Here is a 20,935-nt window from a genome sequence, read left to right on the forward strand (position 1 = left end):
AAATCTGTCTGGGGACTGGTCCTGCTTTAAGCAGGGGGTTGGACTAGATGACCCTCTGAGGTCCCTTCCAGCCCTGATATTCTATGACATAATGAAGTTGCTGCCTCGCACTGTTCAGTGGAGTTTCTTCATCATTCCCATGATGAGGCTGACACCAGAGAGGCACCACTAAACTCCAGATTTTTGCACAGGACCCAGATGTTCCAGTGCTCTTCGTGAGATGCTGCCTAAGACTTCCACAAGATTGTTTTTGTGCCTGCTGCTGGGGAACAGCATCGCTGTATATTTCTCAGAGATGAGTTCCTGTCACTCAGACCATTACAAGCTGCTGCACTGCCAAGTTTCCACTCCCTTTCAGGACGCGATGCTACTGGAAGGTTGGTTGGAAAGACCACATTATCTTCCTGGAAGGCGATTGATTCAGCCTCCAAAGACTCTCTCCTCACTCTGAAGGTGCTCAGAATGGCTGACACAGTCACTGATGAGGTCATAATTGCACTGGGGGTGTTCATACGCTGAATTTACCATTTGAAGACCAACATTATGACACTTGGAGCACTACATTGGTGGCTGTTTTCCAAGAAGCTGACAAATGGAGAATAATTGCCATTGACAAGGGGTGCAGTTATACCTGCTATCAAGAGGGTGAATTATCATGCAGTGGAATGGCTCCAGGATGATTGCATGCATCCAGAACTACCTGCCTCTCTCAGGCACGGATGGTCCTTGGAGGATGGACTGATCACACCAGTTATGTGTAAAATATCATGTGCTCCCAAATCAATCCTTCAGCTAATCATATACTCATGTGCAAAGACCAGATGCTCACTGCCCTGCAAATGTTTGGCTAGCAGCCTGCCTTGTACGGAGACATGTGAGTGTGGCACGGACGAGGATCAATGTGACAATGTGCCAGCAGTGGTGCCCTAGACGGAGATGACACTGATGATGATTTTGATAATTGTGTTCAGTCTTACATGTCAAGGCTAACTTCCATAGGATTACCAAAGCCCAATGTCTTTTTTTATGTAAGCAATGCATCCCAGTGTTAAAGTATAATTTTAAAAAAGTTGATTTGTAAACATGTTTTTAATGCATATCTACATAATTGTTCTAGGTTTGCCATGTGTGTTACCATTGTGTTAATGGGAGAAAGGGCTTTTGAATGATACCCAACTTGACCCATTTCTGAAAACACTGTATTATCAAAATTTCCACCAACCGGAGAACCTGGAACTGAGAGGGTAGTGAGTCCCCCCACTCTGTCATTGAAATTATGATTCTGTAGATTTTTATGACTCACATGACACCTCCCTTACCATTCGATCACTAATCAGCCCACAGAATGAGATTGTATTATATTATGCTCCCAGACTACTAAAGGCATTTTGTAGCCAGATTGATCCCAATGACCACCCTTAGCCTCAGGACAGAATGTCCTCGTGGTGAGAGTCAATACGACTGCCCTCCCTTGCAGGTCTGCATGGTCTGGTGGCCAAAGCCAGTATGGCTGCCCTCTTCTGCAGGGATGTGTGGCCTAGCAGTCAGTGGGGAAATGGGCTGTCACCCATGGCTGGGTGGCTGCTGGGTAGGCGGACCTAGGCCCTCCCAGCTCCACCGGGTCCCAACCCAGGGCCCTGATAGTGACAAATGGATTAGCCACTAGAACAGTGAGGATCTGTCCAAAACATGCTGCCTTTGTCACGGTTCCACAACTGGTCTTGTTCCCCTGTGTCACTGCCTACCCTGTTTTCCAGCACTGATGACCACAAGCCTCCTGGGCCTCTGGGGTAGTCAGCTTACAAAGCCCCCAAAGACCCCATCCCCTCTTGGGCTTCCACAGGCAGCTGGGTATTCGCCTGGGTCTTGGAGCACTTGGCCTCTGCGATCTGGGGCTCCAGCAGCTTCCAGGAGGGAGCCTGCAATGTACATCCTCTCTCCCTGGCAGTCAGCCCCAACCGGGCTGGGCTGCTCCCTTTTTATACTGATGCTCCAGTTTGAGCATAACTAGGCAGTGGTGAGAGTGTGTGGCTTCCTCCACCCACAATGTGGGGTTAACCCCTTCTTCTCCAGTGTGGGGCAAGTATGCCTTGTCACAGGGTGAATCAGCAGAATAGCTCTGCAGTTCTCCACAGGATCTTAATGTCTGACATCATTTTCAGAGTCAATGTATAAGGCCCAGCAGCTCTCAAACTCAGGCCTGCAGATCTTCTACTCAGTGAACACCTCTACACTTCCACCCAGCAGCAACAGAAGCCAGTTCACACTCCACTACCCACAACTCGCTGAAAATACAGACCTCAGGAAGTCCTGCCTCAAGGGTCCAACAGGCAGTAGCTTCATGGCTCCTGATTGGCTCCCCACCCTATATAAACCCAAGTGGCATTCCAAGAAGCATCCAGACAACAGTGTGGACTTTCTGTAACTGCTATGACCATTCCAGCTTTCTGCTATCAAACTCCTGGGTTTGACCTCAGCTAGATTTGGACCTTGCCTCCAGAACTGGACCCTGAAACCTGGCTCGAACTCTGATCCTTGAGATTGATCCTGGCCTGGAACTTGACGACAAGCTCCTCTGCTACTCTCAGCCTCAGGTTTGTCCCTGCTCCAACCATTAATCTTGACTGCCTTTTTAAGGGTCCTGACAGTTTGCCTGTACCACCCTAGCTCGTGGTGAAGGGCTATCCTGTGGGAGCATGGAGACAGTGGGCCACTCCCTACCCAGCATGCCCCAGAGGGTGCTGGAGATGCCTGAATGAGTTGACCTCCCATAGGAGGAGCTCCCCACACTGTGAGCCCAAGTATGCAGTTTGCAACAGAAAACAAGAGCTGCACAGGCAATCAGCCCAGCTCCATGATGGAAACATGCCACTGTGGGCCCAGCTGGCACAGCATGCCAGATAACAGATGCTATGAGGACAGGTGGCCCGGCTATGGGTTGTGAACACTCCCCTCTGGGCATATGCTGCAGTCATGCGCCCAGATCCAGGACCACCGGTTTCCCTCCCAGAATGTTTTAATGGGGACTGTCAAAAATGCAGAGGGTTTCTGAATCAATGCTGCTTGTTTTTTCTGTTCCGCCCCAAGTCCTACCACGCCGACTGAGCAAAAGTAGGACTCGCTATTAGCATCCTGATGGGAGAGGTGTTGGACTGAGCCTTGCTCCTACTTGAGTGAGCAAGCCAATGCTATCTAACTGGAATGCTTTCCTCCAGACATTTTCCACCATATTCAATGATCCCCACCATCAGACACCACCTTTGCCTGCTGATAGTGGGGGTGCACAGCCCCAGAACAGCTCCAGTCACCACCACCCAGGTAGTCTCCCCCTCTCAGAAAGCAGCTCCCCCGCCTCAGAAAGCAGCAGTCCCTCTCTGCAGCTCCCACCTGTTCCGCCTGCCTCTCCTGGCAGAGTTAAAGCAGTGGCCCTTCCCTGAGTTTCCAGCTATTCCTCCTGCCTCTGCCTGTCCCTGCCCAGCACAGCTTGCAGCTCACTGGTTCAGCTGCCCTGCAGGGAGGGGGCCCAGCCACACTGTGTGGCCAAGCAATCTGGGGGGGGGGGCGGGGGCACACGTGATCCCACATCTCCTCCTCCCACCATGTCACCTCTGCCCACCATGCTGGCCTGCACCTACACTGCCCACTTTTGATGACTAGTCTCCAACACCAAGTGGAATGAAGAGGCCTGGCTCTACCAATTCCAGTGGGGACTACGTAGGGTTGCCAACATTGTATTTCAAAACTAAGGGACTGTTTTCTTAGCACCCTCATGTCACCCCTCCTCCCAATATCATCATCATCACTACTACTGTGATGTGGTCTGTGATGGGATGTTAGATGGGGTGGGATCTGAGTTACTACAGAGAATTCTTTCCGGGTGCTGGCGGGTGAGTCTTGCCCACATGCTCAGGGTTTAACTGATCGCCATATTTGGGGTCGGGAAGGAATTTTCCTCTAGGGCAGATTGACAGAGGCCCTGGAGGTTTTTTGCCTTCCTCTGCAGCATGGGGCACGGGTCACTTGCTGGAGGATTCTCTGCACCTTGAGGTCTTCAAACCACAATTTGGGGACTTCAATAACTCAGACATAGGTTAGGGGTTGGTTACAGGAGTGGGGGGTGAGATTCTGTGGCCTGCATTGTGCAGGAGGTCAGACTAGATGATCATAATGGTCCCTTCTGACCTTAAAGTCTATGTGTCTACTACTACTACTAATAAGCAGTGCTCACCTACATTCATCCCAGGTATTTCTTGCTGCTTTTTGCAGAACTCAGCAACTCCTGAACTTGTTGTACAGAGATGAAAAAAATAAGGGCTGTCCCTTGTAATAAGGGACTGCGGGCAACCCTAAGACTATGTGAGGAGGTTAAGGATGGGCCCTGACCAACTTACCATACTCATTGACCTCACCACACTCATTGACAATAGGCTATGCAAGTGACAAGGGGAAAGGAAGGGATCTGGGCCAACACCTGACAGGCACCCCTTGATACCTATCTCCAGCCCTGACCCTGAACCATCTGCTGGATACCATCCACTATGGGCTGTGTTTCTATTGTGGAGGATCTGGCAATGCTCTCTCCAACTGCCTGTCACATTTTGCACAACCCAGTTTGGGAAATGACCACACCCAGGCCCAGTAGAGAGGGTTGGTCTGGGTGAGCCCCAAAGTAATGTCCCCTCACGCCTCAATGAAACATGATCCAGCTGAACAGAATTCTATAAGGAAATTATTGATAAGGAGATTCCAGCCATCAAAGAGGCCTTCGAAGAGTGGTGCCACTACCTGGAGGGTGCTTGGTACCCAGTACTGGCCTACACAGATCATAAAAAACTTACAGTACTTCTGCCAAGCCAAGACGCTGAATGAAAGGCAGTTTTGCTGGGTTCTTTTCTTCACAACACTTCAGTTTCACGTCATGTACCACCCAGGAGCCCAGAACAAGACCTCTGGTGCCTTGTACTGAAAAGAGGAATATCTTGCCAGCCAAGAACCACCCCTTTCCCATGCTGAGTACCCATGCATTCTCAAGCCCTGGAACTTTCTGGATGCTGCAGTGCCCCAAGGCCCCATGACACTGATCCACTTATCTGTAGAGAAGGAGTCTCCCCCCACCCCCCTAGGCACTTGAGACAGCAAGCCTGGGGCAACACCAGGTCCGGTTTGGCTTGCTCTATGTCAAGGGCCGCCTGTATGTTCTATCAGAACCCCCTCAGTTAGAGGTACTATAGCTCTGTTATGACTTGCATTAGCAGGCCATCTGAGTTGCCTCAAGATCCTCCATTTGGTTGGCCCGCTCCTTCTGGTGACTCTGAATGCACATGACAATCCATTTGTATATTGATTCCTGTGTGACATGCATCTGACCCAAGATGCCATGCTCAGAACCCTTGTGTACCGTAATGCCTTCAGAGACTTCATCCAGACCCTGGGTAGCCATTACCCTGGACTTTATGGTCGATCATTTGTGTCTGATGGGCACACTGTAATCCTCACCACGGTCAACCAATTAACACTTCATCCCCAGTGCGCAACCCATTTCTTCCCCAGTGCGCACCCCATTTCTTCACAGAAGAAACGGCCCAGCTCCTGGTGATTCATGTCACATCTCCATGGATTCCTGCAGCAAGTCACAACAGATTGGGGTCTGCAGTTTGTCTCAGTTTTGACACAAAACACTACAACTGCTTGGGGTCCACAGTTACACATCCACTGCCTATCACCCACAAACTGATGATCAGTCCAAGCGAGCAAATCAAATGTTAGAACAATGTTTGTGCTTCTTCATAAATTTCCCCCAGGACAACTGGTCAAGCCTATTACCCCAAGCAGAGTTTGCTGACAGCAATGCCAGTCATATCTCCACCATGCAGAATCAGTTCTACACAAACTGTGGCTTGTGCCTCCGTCTCCACCTGGCTATGCCTGTCTCCTCTACCAGTCCCACAGCCTGAGTAAGTGAAATCCATGAGGTTCAAGAAGAATTCAAGGCACATCTGGACAAGGCCAAGCAAGACTACAAATAGAACAGTGACCACTGGCACTGGAAAAGCCCAGCATTCACCATCAGGCAAAAAGTGTAGCTCTCAGCCCAACACCTCCATGCCAGCTGGCCATGTTGTAAACTGGAGTACTGATACCTTGGGTCATGTTCTATCAGCCAAGTAATCAGCCCAGTAATTGTGAGACTTCAATTACCTGGATCCCTCAAAATCCACCTGGTGTTCCATGTACCCTTGCTAAAGCCCTACATCAACAACCCCTTTGCTTTCCGGGCCCAACCATCCAGAGCAGATCCAATGATATGACAAGTACAAGGTCCAAGAAATACTGGAGCCACGTTTGGCTTTTGAATCTCTCTGGTACCTTGTAGACTGTGAGGGCTATGGTCCAACAGAATGATACTGGGCACCAGCATCCCAAGTCCATACCCCTGACCTCTTGGCAGCCTTCAACTTGGCTCATGAACCTGGGTGAACCAAGGGCACCCTGGGGGGTTGGAGGGAACTGTGAGGCCCAGTACCTGGGCCTGCAGAGCTGTCAGGCAGTGAACACCTTCACACTGCCACCAGCAGCAGCCAGCTTGCACTCCACTATCTACTGCTGACACAGACCATGGGAAAGTCCATCTCCAAAGGTCTGACAAGCAGCAGCCTCGTGGCTCCTGATTGGCTCCCACCCTCTATAAACCAAAGGACATTTTAGGAAGTGTCTGGGCAACAATGTGGATCATTCCTGCTTTTGAACTCCTGGTTTCAACCTCAGCTTGATTTAGACCTTGCCTCAGGACCAGGACCCTGAACCCAATTTGGACTGATCTTTGGTATCGACGCCAGCCTGGATTTAACTACGAACTCCTTCACTACTCTCAGCCTCAGGTTTGAGCCTGGCCTAATCATCCTGATGGTTTTTGTCAGGATTCTGATACTAAAATGTTCCTGTTTTTAATCACATTTATTGAAAAGAGGCTTACATACAAATCCCAAACAGCCCACAGGTATAGGGAGAGAAAGAATCAGAAAGCACCAAAGGGAAGATAATAAATAAGGGATCATTTATATCAGTGAAAATATTATTTCTTGTCTTTTTCTAAGAGTGGTAAAACAGATGGCCTAATTCTGTTCAGTTACACCAGGGAAAATCTGGATTAATTCCCTTGACTTCTGTAGTGTTATTCCTGATTTACACTGGTGTAACTGAGATCACAATGTAATCTAATCTACTTTCTCTCATCAGGTTGTTCACTCAACTCAACCTTAGTCCTTCTCCAGATGGTGGGAAGAAGTTGAGAAATGTCACTACACTTATCTGAATGTTGCCTTGAAAATAATGGGCCAAATTCATCTCTAGCCTAATGACATTATCTTCCAGTTAGTCACACTGGGGATAGAATTGGTCCAGTAAGGCTGAGAGACTATATAGCTGATCTAGGGCCCAAACCATCTCCCATTAAATTCAATAGAATTTTTCCCCATTGATTTGGATCAGCCCTTTAAAAAGTGATAGATGCATCCAGAAAGAGATAGGTTGAGGACCCTTCCTAAGAAGATATCACCTCTGCTGCTTGATGTTCTCTCTCATTCAACCATAAGTCACCGTGCTAGACATAGGAATCATTGGATGAAATTCTATGGCCTATATTGTGCAGGAAGTCAGTCTAGATGATCAGAATAGTCCTTTGTAGCCTTAAAAACTATGGGTGAAGACCTGGTCCCATTGAAACCAATGGGAGTTTGCCACTATTTCAGTGGCACTGGAATGCCTATTAATCTGTTTTTCCCCTTTGTATATGGCTGACAGAATGGCTGATTTGTGGGGGAAGAAAGGAGCATGGCCATAGAAACATAGAAAGATAGGGCTGGAAGAGACCTTAAGAGGTCATCTAGTCTGTTTATTCGCCGTGCCTTATTATTCTGTTTGGGAGGTGGAGATTAGTTAGTTTTTGGTTCTCTAATAACCCAATAAGTTTAACTATTAAGATTAACTCTTGTGAGAATTTTTCCAGAAGAGTATCCCAGAAACCTGGGTCCCTGCTCCACATAGAATTGGAATGGTTGGGTCTCTGTAGTTCCATTAAGAATCCTTCAGGGTTCCATCTCGTATCTCTAACAAGTGATGGGACATTAGGGATGGGCTGTGCATTAGGCAGAATTTGGCCTGTTTGGTTTACTTGTGGCTCATATAGCCAACTCAGTTTGCTTTATCCTGCCCAGTAAAAGAAGGTCTGAACATCCATTTTTGAGTAATTCATAGTTGCATTATGCTGGGAGTTTTCTGAAACACGTCAGGGGAAATCAATACCCTGTAACAATGCAACATGGATGTACCATAAATCAGTCCTTTGGGTGCTGCTGACAGTTAAGTGAAGTCTTGTTTGTTTGTGTGTTTGAGGGAAGGAAGCAAAATTGTGCTCACCTGTGTCTCCTACAGACATAATCCATTTTTTTTTTAAAAACCTGGGTGCCTACAGTTAAGATCCCAAATCTGTATTTGGGCACCAAAATAAAGATGGTCTGATTTTTTTATTATTATTATTTTTTTTATTTTTTTTTGCAGAAGTGCTCAGCACCCAGACATCCTACTAAGAGCTGCAGATGCTTAGCATGTTTGGAAATCAAACCAAAAAACTTTGACTTAGGTGCCTAAACATGAATTTAGGAGCTTAACTTTATTCACACAGGTTTGAAAATTGTGGCCATTAAACTTAGCTGGGTAATGAAAGATTCTCACTGGGATTTTCCCTTAATCTACATACAACCTCTCACTGCTGGAGCATAAGCAAACAGGGATCAATCCTGTTTCCACTTAAGTCAATGGGAGTTTTGCCATTGATTTCACTTGGAGCAGAAGCAGGCCCATAGCACAGATCAGTATTTTTTAGGCACCTGCTATAAAGAAATACAGTGTTTTTCCTCAGTCATCTTCATTGCCAAATAGCCTTGTTTCAATTCCCAGTGTCTGTTGCTCTCAGTTACTGCCAATGAAAAATCAAGTAATGAAGACTAACATCACGTAATAAAGATGAAAATTACTCATCTATTTGTTGTTTTTAACCAAACTCAGTATTTTTTTGCTACCCTTTTTCAATCCCCTTCTCATCATCAGACCTTCTCCCACGCTACTCGGAAACAGTTGCACTATCCACAGCTGCTGTGTGCCAAGGCTGTCTCCTGAGGTTGATGGTAGGGTGGAAATTGTTGAAATCTTGGTGGAATTCCTCAAAGGCCTCCTTCCCATGGGTCCAGATGATGAAGATATCATCAATGTAGCACGAGTAGGGGTGTAAGGGGACGAGAGCAGAGAGCTGTCACCTACTACAAGACAGGCCCAAGGAAAATAACAGAAAACCACTAGCTGTCACCTGCAGCCCCCATCTAAAACCTCTCCAGCGCATCATCAAGGATCTACAATCTATCCTGAAGGACAATCCCTCACTCTCATAGACCTTGGGAGACAGGCCAATCCTCGCCTACAGACAGCCCCCCAACCTAAAGCAAATACTCACCAGCAACTACACACCACACAACAAAAACATCAACCCAGGAACCAAACCCTGCTACAAACCCCAGTGCCAACTCTGTCCACATATCTATTCAAGGGACACCATCATAGGACCTAATCACATCAGCCACACCATCTGGGGCTCGTTCACCTGCACATGTACCAATGTGATATATGCCATCATGTGCCAGCAATGCCCCTCTGCCATGTACATTGGCCAAACCGGACAGTCTCTATGCAAAAGAATAAATGGACACAAATCTGACATCGGGAATCATAAAATTAAAAAACTAGTAGGAGAACACTTCAATCTCTCTGGTCACTCAATAACAGACCTAAAAGTGGCAATTGTTCAACAACAACAACAAAAACTTCAAAAACAGACTCCAACATGAAGCTGCAGAACTGGAATTAATTTGCAAACTGTATACCATCAGATTAGGCCTGAATAAAGACTGGGAGTGGCTGGGTCATTACAAAACCTAAACTTAATTTCCCCAATACCAATTTCTCCCTGCTGTTACTTACACCTTCTTGTCAATTGTCTGTAATGCGCCACTCTCTTACCACTTCAAAAGTTATTTTTCCTCCCTTGGTATCCTGCTGTTAATTGATTTATCTCATTAGACTGACCTCACACTTGGTAAAGCAACCCCCATCCTTTCATGTATTTATACCTGCTCCTGTATTTTTCACTCCATACATCCGATGAAGTGAGCTGTAGCCCACGAAAGCTTATGCCCAAATAAATTTGTTAGTCTCTAAGGTGCCACAAGGACTCCTCGTTGTTTTTGTTCTAACTCTGAAATGGTACTTTTCAAAAATCCCACTAGGTGCCTATCTCCACTCCACGTATTGATGCATCATGGTGACTATAGACCTGTGACCTGAAATATCAGCAGTGCTGGAGGAAGCAGTTGGTGACACATGAGCTGATCTAGAGTGTGAAGCAGCCTGCTGAAGTTCTGCCAACAAAACAGACGTGAAGCTGATCCTGCATGTGCACCCCAACACTCAGCATCATGCTTTCCTCCCAGATGCCATTCAGCAGCTAAAGCCCAGGTTTCACTTCCCAGAAGATGTGTATTTTCACCTGTCTACCATGTATCTGTGTAGTATGTGGCCTTAAAAATCAATGTCACCCCTGAAAAACCTCTTTCTTTAGTCTCACTTGTACTCTTTTCTCCTGAGCCAGAGGATAAAGAGTAGGAGGACCAGTATTTCCCCCCACTTTCTCCAAGATCAACAGTTTTAACCTAGAGTTTTCTTTCTGACCCTAGACATTCAAGCCAGCTGTGAAGTTCCGATCAGGATCCTTAGGCCAGGTTTACACTAGGAGTGCTTCACTAGTATAGCTATACCTGTATGTTATACAAGCAAAGCTCACCTAGTGTGGTAGCCACAACTCATACCAGCAAAAATGGCACTTTTGTTGGTATAGCTCATTCCAGCCCTGCTGAGCTAAATAAGCTACACTGGAAAACAAAACACCACAATTTTGCCAGTATAATTGTGTCTACACTAGGGGCTTCTACCAGAACAGCTCTGTTGGTCAAAAAAAATCACAGCTCAAACAACCCCTGACATAGCCATGCCAACAGAAGTAGTAAACAGTGAGGTGGCAAAATTTGCCAACAATACTCAAGATAGTGAAGTCTAAAGCTGACTGCAAAGAGAGTTACAAAGGGATCTCACAAAACTGGGTGTCTAGATGAAATTCAGTGGTGATAAATGCAAAGTAATGCGCACTGGAAAACATAATCCCATGTCTACATACAAAATGATGGGGTTTAAATTAGCTGTTGCCACTCAAGAAAGAGGTCTTGGGATCAATAGGGATAGTTCTCTGAAAACATCCACTCCATGTGCAGCAGCAGTCAAAAAAGCGAACAGAGTGTTAGGAAAAGGATAGATAAGACAAAATATCATAATGCCACAGTATAAACCCACACCTGGAATACCACGTACAGTTCTGGTCACCCACATCTCAAAAGAGATATTAGAAGTGGAAAAAGTACAGAGAAGGGCAACAAAAATGATTAGGGGTATAGAGCAGCTTCCATATGAGGAGAGATTAAAAAGACTGGGACTTCTTAGCATGGAAAAGATGACTTGGGGTACGTCCAGACTACCCGCCGAATCGGCGGGTAGCGATCGATTTTGCGGGGATCGATATATCGCGTCTCATCTAGACGTGATATATCGATCCCCGAACGCGCTCCCGTCGACTCCGGAACTCCACCGGAGCGAGTGGCGGTAGCGGAGTCGACGGGGGAGCCGTGGACGTCGATCCCGAGCGGTGAGGACGGGAGGTAAGTCGCATGCCCCCCAGTGTGGACCAGGCCTAAGGGGGAATATGATAGTGGTCTATAAAATCATGACTAGTGTGGAGAAAGTAAATAAGAACATGTTATGTACCCGATCACATAACACAGAACCAGGGGTCACCCAATGAAATAGGAAGCAGGTTGAAAACAAACCTAAGGAAGGACTTCACACAATGTACAGTCAACCTGTGGAACTCATTGCCAGGGATGTTGTGAAGGCCAAAAGTATAACTTTGTTCAAAAAAGTAGTAGCTAAGTTCATGAAGGATAGATCCATTAATGGCTATTAGCCAAAATGGTCAGGGATCCAACCCCATGTTCTACATGTCCTAAGCCTCTAACTGCCAGAAGCTGAGAGTGGACGACAGGAGATGGATGACTCGATACTTGCCCTGTTCTGTTCATTCCCTCTGGGGCACCTGGCATTGGCTTCAGAGTCGGAAGACAGGATACTGGGCTAGATGGACCATTGGTCTGACCTATTATGGCCATTCTTATGTTTTCTTAGGGGGGTCAGGATCTGACTCATTGCTCTTATGACTGGGTATGGTAATCTGTTCTCTCTTCCACAACAGGCTCTAAAAATCTACATTTTTATCCCAGAGCCTTTCCCGCAACAAACAGGTCTTTTCCTTGCAAAATCTAACCCTACCTTCTCTAACCCTACCAGACCAATGTCATTATACCCCTCCCACGCTCATCTAGCGGTTAGACCAGGAGCCAGGCAGGATTCCTGGGTTCTAGTCATATTCTCCAGCTTTCTCATTGTGTGGTCACGGGCAGGTCAATTCCCCCCTCTGAGCCCCAGCTTCCCCATCTGTAAAATAAGGTTACTGCTACCCACCATTTGCTCTATCTAGGCACTTATATGGCCCCATCACTGAAGTATCACAACATTAATGAATTTCCTCTGACAACACCCCTGAGCCGTGGGAAGAATTGTCCCTATTTTACAGATTAAAGGTGCTACAGAAATGCAAGGGTTTATTATTATTCACACACAGGGCATGATTTTTCCTCATCATTATACTAGTGCGACTATGGCACAACTCCAGTGAAGTCAATGAGCCTGATTCACCATTGCATTACTTCAGTTTTACATCAGTGCAACTCCATTTATTTCAATGGAGTTCCACCAGGATAAAGTTGGAAAACCCAGTGCTGAATCAGGCCCAGAAAAATGACATTGCATTTCAGTGAGAACAGAATGCAATCTCCCTACTGTACAAACACACATAGCATGAGCCTCTTCTCACTTACACTATACAAGTGTAAATCGGGAGTACATTAATTGATGGCAATATAGCTGCACCATTGTAAAGAAGGTGTGACTAAGAGAATCAAGCCCAGACAAAACACATCTGACACACACATGCAACGGATCACAACACGGTTTGACAGCCAATTTCCTACATTTTTTTTAATCTCCTCCTCCTCATGTTTAACTTTGTTCTCTTGCTTCCTAGCATTATTATTATTGCTTTGCCGGCTGGCTTCTGCAGATCTCAGGAACGAAGCAGATGTCAGCAGCTCTGAAAGATCCTATTCCATTACACAGCAGAACAAATGAGTATGTCAAAGAAGGGCCCTCCAATCTAACAAGAAAACAGAGTGAACAGACACAAAATAAATAAATAAACCCTGCGGGGCCAGGCAGGCTAGTTCTGATTAGATATTATGCTAACATGATGCCTTCTTTCTGCACTAACAGTGTTTTAATACATTTAAATGATACAGGGGAAATAAGTCATGAAACAGGAGAAGACGCTTTCGTGTCAGAAACGATTACGATTATCCAGGAAACCTGGCTGCAGCTCCCATGAAAAATGCAGCTTGCGGTGCGGGATTATGAATGTAGCCCAAACCATATTTACATAGTTTGCCTGACATTATGTCATTACATTTGCCAGCGATTGCTTTTCCTGGGTGCTGGATGAGTGATATGGCTGTTACAAATGCATAAGCCTCCTAGACACAGGCTGATCCCAGTGCTGTCCTAGAATGGCAGCCTCTCCTGTGGTTCCTTAGTGCCTTGTGGAAGCAGAGGGGGTGAGGCATCTCAGCACAGCTGGACTGAATTCCCCTTTGTCTCTTGCAGGACTACACCACAGGAACAGCTTCTGAACAGCAGTAAGAGGAAGCCCCAAGCAGGCCTATGAGATCATGACACCCCGGCTGCCATACTGAAGGCCACACACCAGTTTTTTGGGTGAGATTTTCAAACGCACCTAAGTGAGTTGAGAGCAAAAGTCTCAGGCCTGGTCTGTACTACAGAGTTAGATCAACGTAAGCTGCCTTGCATTGACCTAACAATGGAAGTGTTTACACTTACATTTCATTCCTGCTGACATAACTCCCTGTGATGCCGCCTTAACTTCACCTCCACGAGTGGCGTAGAGTCAAGGTCGATGTAGTGTCATTATAGACACTGCATTGCTTACGTTGACTGTTACTGGCTTTCAGGAGCTGTCCCACAATGCTCCACCCTGACAGTACAATCGATAGGAGCACTCTGGATGAGGACCCGCACCGCTGACACCAGGAGCAAAGCACAGACATGCACAAGCAATGTGATTACTGCGGTGGCTGTATGCTGCCCTAAGTTAGGTTGACTGAATTTTGTTGTGTAGCCATGGCCTCCCTGGCAATCAGTGAGACTTGTGCTCCTAAATCACTTACACACTTCTGAAAACCCTACCCTTCATCTATTCACCACCATCAGTGTTTTCTTAATGGCTTCACCAGCTTTTGGGTGAGGCATGCTGCTAAGGCCTTGACCATTTGTGGTCATTAAAGATCCCCTGGCACTTTTCATGAGAGCAGGCTTCTTAACCTCAGAGTCCTGGCCAAATTCCTTTTCGGTAATTACATTCTGCTTCCATAAGTTTCACTTTCAGCTGGATATGGTGTTTACTTCATTCCCTGTCCTAAGCTGGTGTGTGATGTTACTGTGTGCTGTTAAATAGCTATTGTACTCCACCCTAGAGGTAGCTGCATTTCAGCAGTGGATAAACTTATTCCTACCGGGAAGCTTGTGGAGTCAGTCAAAAGGTGGCAGCCTCCAAGATAAAAATTTCTGTATAAATGGAAGTTCATTTTAATATTTAAATTCCAAAAGCATTCTACAAATATTAACTAATGAGGAGAGAGAGGTACCTAGGATGACCAGATGTCCCAATTTTATAGGGACAGTCCCAATATTTGGGTCTTTTTCTTATATAGGCTCCTATTACCCCCCACCCCGTCCCAATTTTTCACATTTGCTGTCTGGCCACCCTAGAGGTACCCCAGAGTCCTTCCATCATTCTGTGATTCAAGGACTCCTCTTTCTCCCTGCCTCTTGTTTTTCAGTCCCTCTTTCTTCTTCATCTCATCACCTCTCTTCTGCCTTCCCTCCTTTCTCCTCTCACTCTCCACAGCCATTCTATCTTCTCTTGTCACCTTGCCTCTCCTCTTATCCTCCCCTTTCCATCTCTCACTAGCCCATACTCAGCCCCCCCCCAGACAAAGGAGGATATTGCTTGTATCTCAAAGGGCTAGTGTGGGGAAACGAAGAAGAAAACATGTCAAATGTTATGTGATGATGTTAATCCTGCAGTAAAATTACAGCCTGGGAATAGATCCCTCTATCCCCTCAAGTCTATACAACACTAACAAATGGCCATTTATTAGCTGCAGCCCACACTCTCCCTGCTGCTCTAACCCATCCTGTCATTTTCCTTAAGATGAAAAGCTACGAATGAAAAACAGATGCATGTTTCACTTATGATGTATAAAGTGTAGAGATGGGCATGAAAAGCTAAATCCATCAAGAAAGCAGGGAGTTCTCATTAGAACTTAAAGGTCATTGTATTGTGTGGCCACATCTATATTCTGTGAGCTGGATTCCTTCTCAGGCACATGGATTTTCCATTGGCAAAACCTCACAGATGTACTCCTGACTTCTCTGGGTTTAAGCGAGCAGAGAACCAGGCCACATTATACTCCCCTGGATACTGTGGAGGGGTGGTTGTTAGGGAGCTGGCAGCCAGTGCACAGAGCACTGCAGCGCAGAGGTCAATGTACACATTTTAAATGAATGACAGGGAGGAGAAACATGGGGAGGGAAAACACATCTAAAAAAGGAAGCAGAGTGGCTGTGGCAACTTCAACTAGTCCTGCGCCCTGCTTCTTGTTACTAGAGCACCGGTTCAAATCCAGCCCTAGCCAGCAGTTAAGTCAAAGTGGTTAATCTAGAGATTGCTCAGCAGTTTTCTTGGGGAAGGGTCTGCTTTTTGCTGAGCTGCAGCCACAAGCTCAGTGGGACAGGTGTCCATCCTGTGAAGAATGCCACCAGCACTGCACATGATTGGGCCTGAAATCCCATGAGAACATTCCCTAGCCACAGGGGCCAATCAGTGGCTGCACCAAGGGGCCCAGCAGTCAAACAACTGTATTTTGTACAACATCTATCCTAACAACACTATCCTACCCTGCCTGCTGGGGGGAGCTGGGAGCGGGGAGTCTCCCACCACAGCATGAGTGATTCCTGTTATCCAAGTGCTGGGGGTGCTGGGTGGGGGTAAAAGAAAGTCACATTCCCATCCCTACTCTGTCAGACTTAACTGGCTTGCCTTGAGGGCACAGAGTACCCCATTTTCCCCATCTGTCAAGTGAAACTAATACTACTTATTCACCTTTTGAAAAAGCTTTGAGATCTATGGGCGAAAAGCACCCATGTAAGCATACTATTAAGCTGAATTCATTAGTTCAGTATCGCTCAACTGGTGTGTCATGACCCACGGTGGGGTCACAAAAGGCAATCAGCGGGGCCATGGGGAGTTGTAAATGTTATTACAATCGAAAGCAAATCAAAAGCTCATTTCCCCAATCCCCTTATCTCCTCATCCTTCAAGGTCAAGTATTCTTTGTCAGCCTCTAGAAAAAAAGACAACTAAATTATACAGGCTTACCATTGTTATCATTCACAGGTTTGCTTCTACATTTGTAGTCGATGTAAGAAGGGGGTCATGAAAAGTTTTGGCTGCAAATAAAGGGAGGCCTACCTGAAAAAGTTAAGGAACTAACTGAGTGTTTCTCAATTATCAGTAGCACTCTCTCCCCATCCCGACGCTCTTATTTAAGAGGTACAAGCAAGAAGGAAGATGGATATTTAGAGCTGAGGTTTCAAACGCGATGGAAAGTTGATGAGCCAGCGATGATGGGAGGCGGTTCCAGATGGATGGATCTGTGGGAAGGATGCGGCAGCTCTGGAGCCTGTAGCGAAGAAATGATGTGCAGAGGCAGAGAAGAAGCTGTTGCTGTGCAAACAGCGGGAGTGCAAAGGGAAAAAAGATCCATGAGACTGGCTGGATTAAGTCCAAGGAGACTCTTAAAAACCAGGAGGGCAATTTTGCATTAGCCTGTGACACACAGGTACAGTGGCTGAGTGGTGAAGGTACTTGAAGACACTCCTGAAGGCTGTGAGGTTGAGTCATGCTCAATCTCACGCTGAACAACTGACTCTCGTTCACTTACCTGCAAAAATGGATATGGGAGCTACTGGATTAGGGCATCCAAAGGTGAGCAGAGGTAACACAGGGCACATTATTCCCTTGGGTACCATTGTCTATGAAACAGGTGTGTCTTAACCACGTCAGCCTGATGAGCCTTTGGCTTGGGGGCCCTTTGACTTAGGCCACAACATGGATGGACAGCCTATGGAGATGCCAGAGGAGGTAAGAGATGTGGACAGCCGCCTTCTGCACATGCTGGAAGCTGGAAAGGTGGCGTCTGGGGAGGCCGAGGAAGAGGGAATTGCAGTAGCTGAGGCAACTAAGGCCTGGACAAAGATTTTACCAGAGATGGAGTCAAGGCAATGGTGGGAAGCCATATCAGAGGAGAGTGGCTTTTCAGACAGCTGGAAGAGTTTCTTGGAGGATAGGGTGAAGAAAGTGATTCAGGAGGTATAAGCTACTTCCTACACAGGCAAGAACAGACTAGCTGCTGCCAGCAGCCCCCTAACACAGTAACTGGTGGGCAATGTTCCTGGATGGAGGAATGGACTGGACTCTCCTTTGTTCTTCCCTTGCATGCTCCAGAGAGGGCGAAGAAACATGCATGTCCTCATTATGCTTATGAGACATCTGTGTATTACAATAAAGGTAATCGTGAGCAGCGCAGCGCCTGTGAAACAATTTATCTGCGCCTATCAAGAGTGACCAGAGAACCCGCAAGAGGCAGAACAAAGCCAATTACATCTGGTCAGACCTAAACAAGTGGAAATAAATTGGTCAGTCCGGGCCCCTTATGCTCTGTGCTGCAGCAAAACTCAGTCTGCTCTTGGGATGTATTAAAATTGTTTGGATTTTTATATGCTCTTTAATTATTAATCAAGCAATTAGTTTTAGTCTTCTGTTTGCAAGTGAATCACAGGGACCAAGGATGGAAGTACTGCAAGCGAGGGAGCACTGAGGGGAGGAGAATTAGAACTTCCTTTACAGTCACTTAATTAGGAATAATACTAATAAATCATCAGTTGCGCTTCTAGAGCAGCTTACATCCATGGATCTCAAAGAGCTTTAGGGACATTAGCCTCACATTACCTCCTGTAAGGTAGGTGGGCATTATCACCATTTTACAGAGGGCACAGCTGAGATTCAGACAGGTGAAATAAATTGCCCAAGGCCAAACTCTGCGTCTGTATTACAGCCAGGTATAGAACACACATGTTCTTGATTCACTATCTTCCCCCCGCCATTCTAGCTACTGAACCACACACCCACCTTTCACCCAGAGTGCCCTACAGATAGTAGATATAGGCAGCAGACTGAAAATGCGACCACCTTTGGAGCAAAATGTGGCAAGCAGTGATCTCCCTTCTGACTAGCCAGCTCTCTGTCCGTCACAGCTGGTTAAAATATTCATAACAACTAGGTTATGCAATTACTTAGGCCATTTTTTCTGTGACATATCCATGGCCAGGATGTTTATGAATGTATCTATTGCTAGGTGATCACTGACTCCTTTATGCAAACATAGTATTATCTAGGATTTCTTTGTCTTATATGGTTATTCACTACTAGTGATGACCCACAACCTTGTGGCTTAAGTTTGTGGTTTTATGTGAAGTATGAGCACAGATGCCAACTTTAATTTGTCTCTGAGGGGTGCTGCATCCCCGCTCTGCTCTGAGGCCCTGCCCCCGCTCTGCCCCCTCCCCTGAGACCCCCACCCTGGCTCCGCCTCTTCCTGCCCCCCCACTCTAATCCCTCCCTTAAGGCCCCGTCCTTGCTCTGCCTCTTCCTGCCCCCACTCACCGCTCTCCACCCTTCCCCACGCATCTCCCACAGCTGCCAAACAGCCGATCAGCGGCGCCTCCCTCATCAGCTCATTGGAGGGTGGCACCCAACAGCTGTGGCTGGTAGGTGCTGACCACCCACTATTCCCCCCCCACACCCATGGGTGCTTGAGCCCCGAAGCACCCACGGAGTCAGCCCCTATGAATGAGGGTGGGTATTGTGCTGGGAGATTGTGTTGATTTGTGCAGGTGGTGAATGAGGAGGCTATATGTGTTTGGGGTTGTTGTATGTGCTGGTTGTCTGGCTGTGCTGGGAGATTTGTGTGTGTGTTGGCTGTGTTATTGTGTGGGTGGTTGTGCTGTCATGTGAGTGGTTGTTCTGATTTGCCTGGGAGGAAGGGTGTGTGAGAGAGTTGTATGGATTGTGTGGAGGGTGAATGAGGGGTTTGTGCTGGGGGAGGGGGGGCTGTATGTGTTTGGGGTTATTGTATGGGCTTGTGGTTTTGAGAAACCGTGGCAGCTGGATCAAGTAATCCACCATGTGTGTAGTCTGCCTCAGATAACCAAAGAAATGGTTGCATTTAAATTAGTTGTAGAGTAAGGGTGGCGATTGGTTGAGTTACCTCTGATATCACAATGGTCTAGGACTCTGGGCATGGTCGAGATACATGCCTTGCTGTCGCATGGGTGTAATTCATTAAGTCAAAATTGCTGAGAACTTAAAAATTGGATGGTAACAGACCATGAATCCCAGTGCTGATTGAATCTGGTGATATTCTGAACAAAACAAAACAAACAAACAAAAAAGCTCTCAGCCCCACTTGTAGTTCTTTCTATTGCTTCACACTGACTCAGTCATTCTGGATTTCAAAGTGACACACAGACAGGTGCCAATCTTGGAATATTATATAGATTTTCACTTAAGACTACATACTAGTCCTGCCAAAACTGCCTCCTGTGAGGTTTTTTGCACCTACCTGTGAAGCATCTAGTACAGGTCATTGTTGGAGACCGAATGCTGGATGGGATGGAGCACTAATTTCATCCAGTATGGAAATTCGTATGTCATTAAGTCATAGTATGGTTTCTGTTCTCTGACTGGATGACCAAAGCTTGGTAAAACAGGTATAGTGCTTTTCACTGTGGCCTTGATTTCTTCAGTGTGACAGGGAAGGAAGCGTTTCAGGGAGCGGGAGCAATAGAAAGAGATGGCTGCTTAGGGAATTGAAGAACACTTTAGATGTTTTCTTACTCTTTTGCACAGAAAAAAAAAAGAGAGAGCGAGCATTCCACTTGGCTACATATACAGAGACCTCAGATTTAAAAATAGCCATGTTCCATCCCGACTGTGGGGGAGTGACAGACAGAAGGCAGATTTATGGCTGCCTAGAAGACTTGTACATTCAATTTTCTTTGTCACACTGACACAACGTAATGGCATGTGTGTACACATGCCTGTTCCTAGTTACAAAGATTATAGGCAGATCACCTGTGGCCCATCAAAGTGCCTGAGTGCTAGGCCTCCAGACATGAGCGTTTGGGAGCCACATATGCCAGCACATACTATTTCATCTATCTGCCAAGTGCATGGATTGAAATCCACTGACTTCCACTGTTTGTCGTGCTCCATATACCAACCATTCACTAGTTATTCACACTGTTTATATGAACTGTTTGCTATAAGCTAATGCTCTTTGCAAAGGTTACATTCGCGTACCATTTTTTAGCTCATTGCATAAACCCTGTTAGTGCCAGTTCTATACAACTTTCTTCACCACCGCTGTCAGTCACTCAAACTGCTCAGTAAACGTGTGTGCAATGTAAGGAC

The 20,935-nt window shown here is 46.5% G+C and overlaps 1 long non-coding RNA gene across 1 annotated transcript; it reads left to right on the forward strand.

The window, feature by feature from the left end:
* The first annotated feature begins 550 nt into the window (after positions 1–550).
* LOC123361726 lies at positions 551–13,994 on the forward strand. The gene is made up of 4 exons (XR_006576203.1): positions 551–1,028; positions 2,163–2,594; positions 10,335–10,563; positions 13,927–13,994. It is a non-coding gene; the product is annotated as an uncharacterized LOC123361726 (long non-coding RNA).
* The last annotated feature ends 6,941 nt before the right edge of the window (positions 13,995–20,935 follow it).

This window comes from Mauremys mutica, chromosome 1, assembly GCF_020497125.1.
Source record: "Mauremys mutica isolate MM-2020 ecotype Southern chromosome 1, ASM2049712v1, whole genome shotgun sequence".
Lineage (NCBI taxonomy): Eukaryota > Metazoa > Chordata > Testudines > Geoemydidae > Mauremys > Mauremys mutica.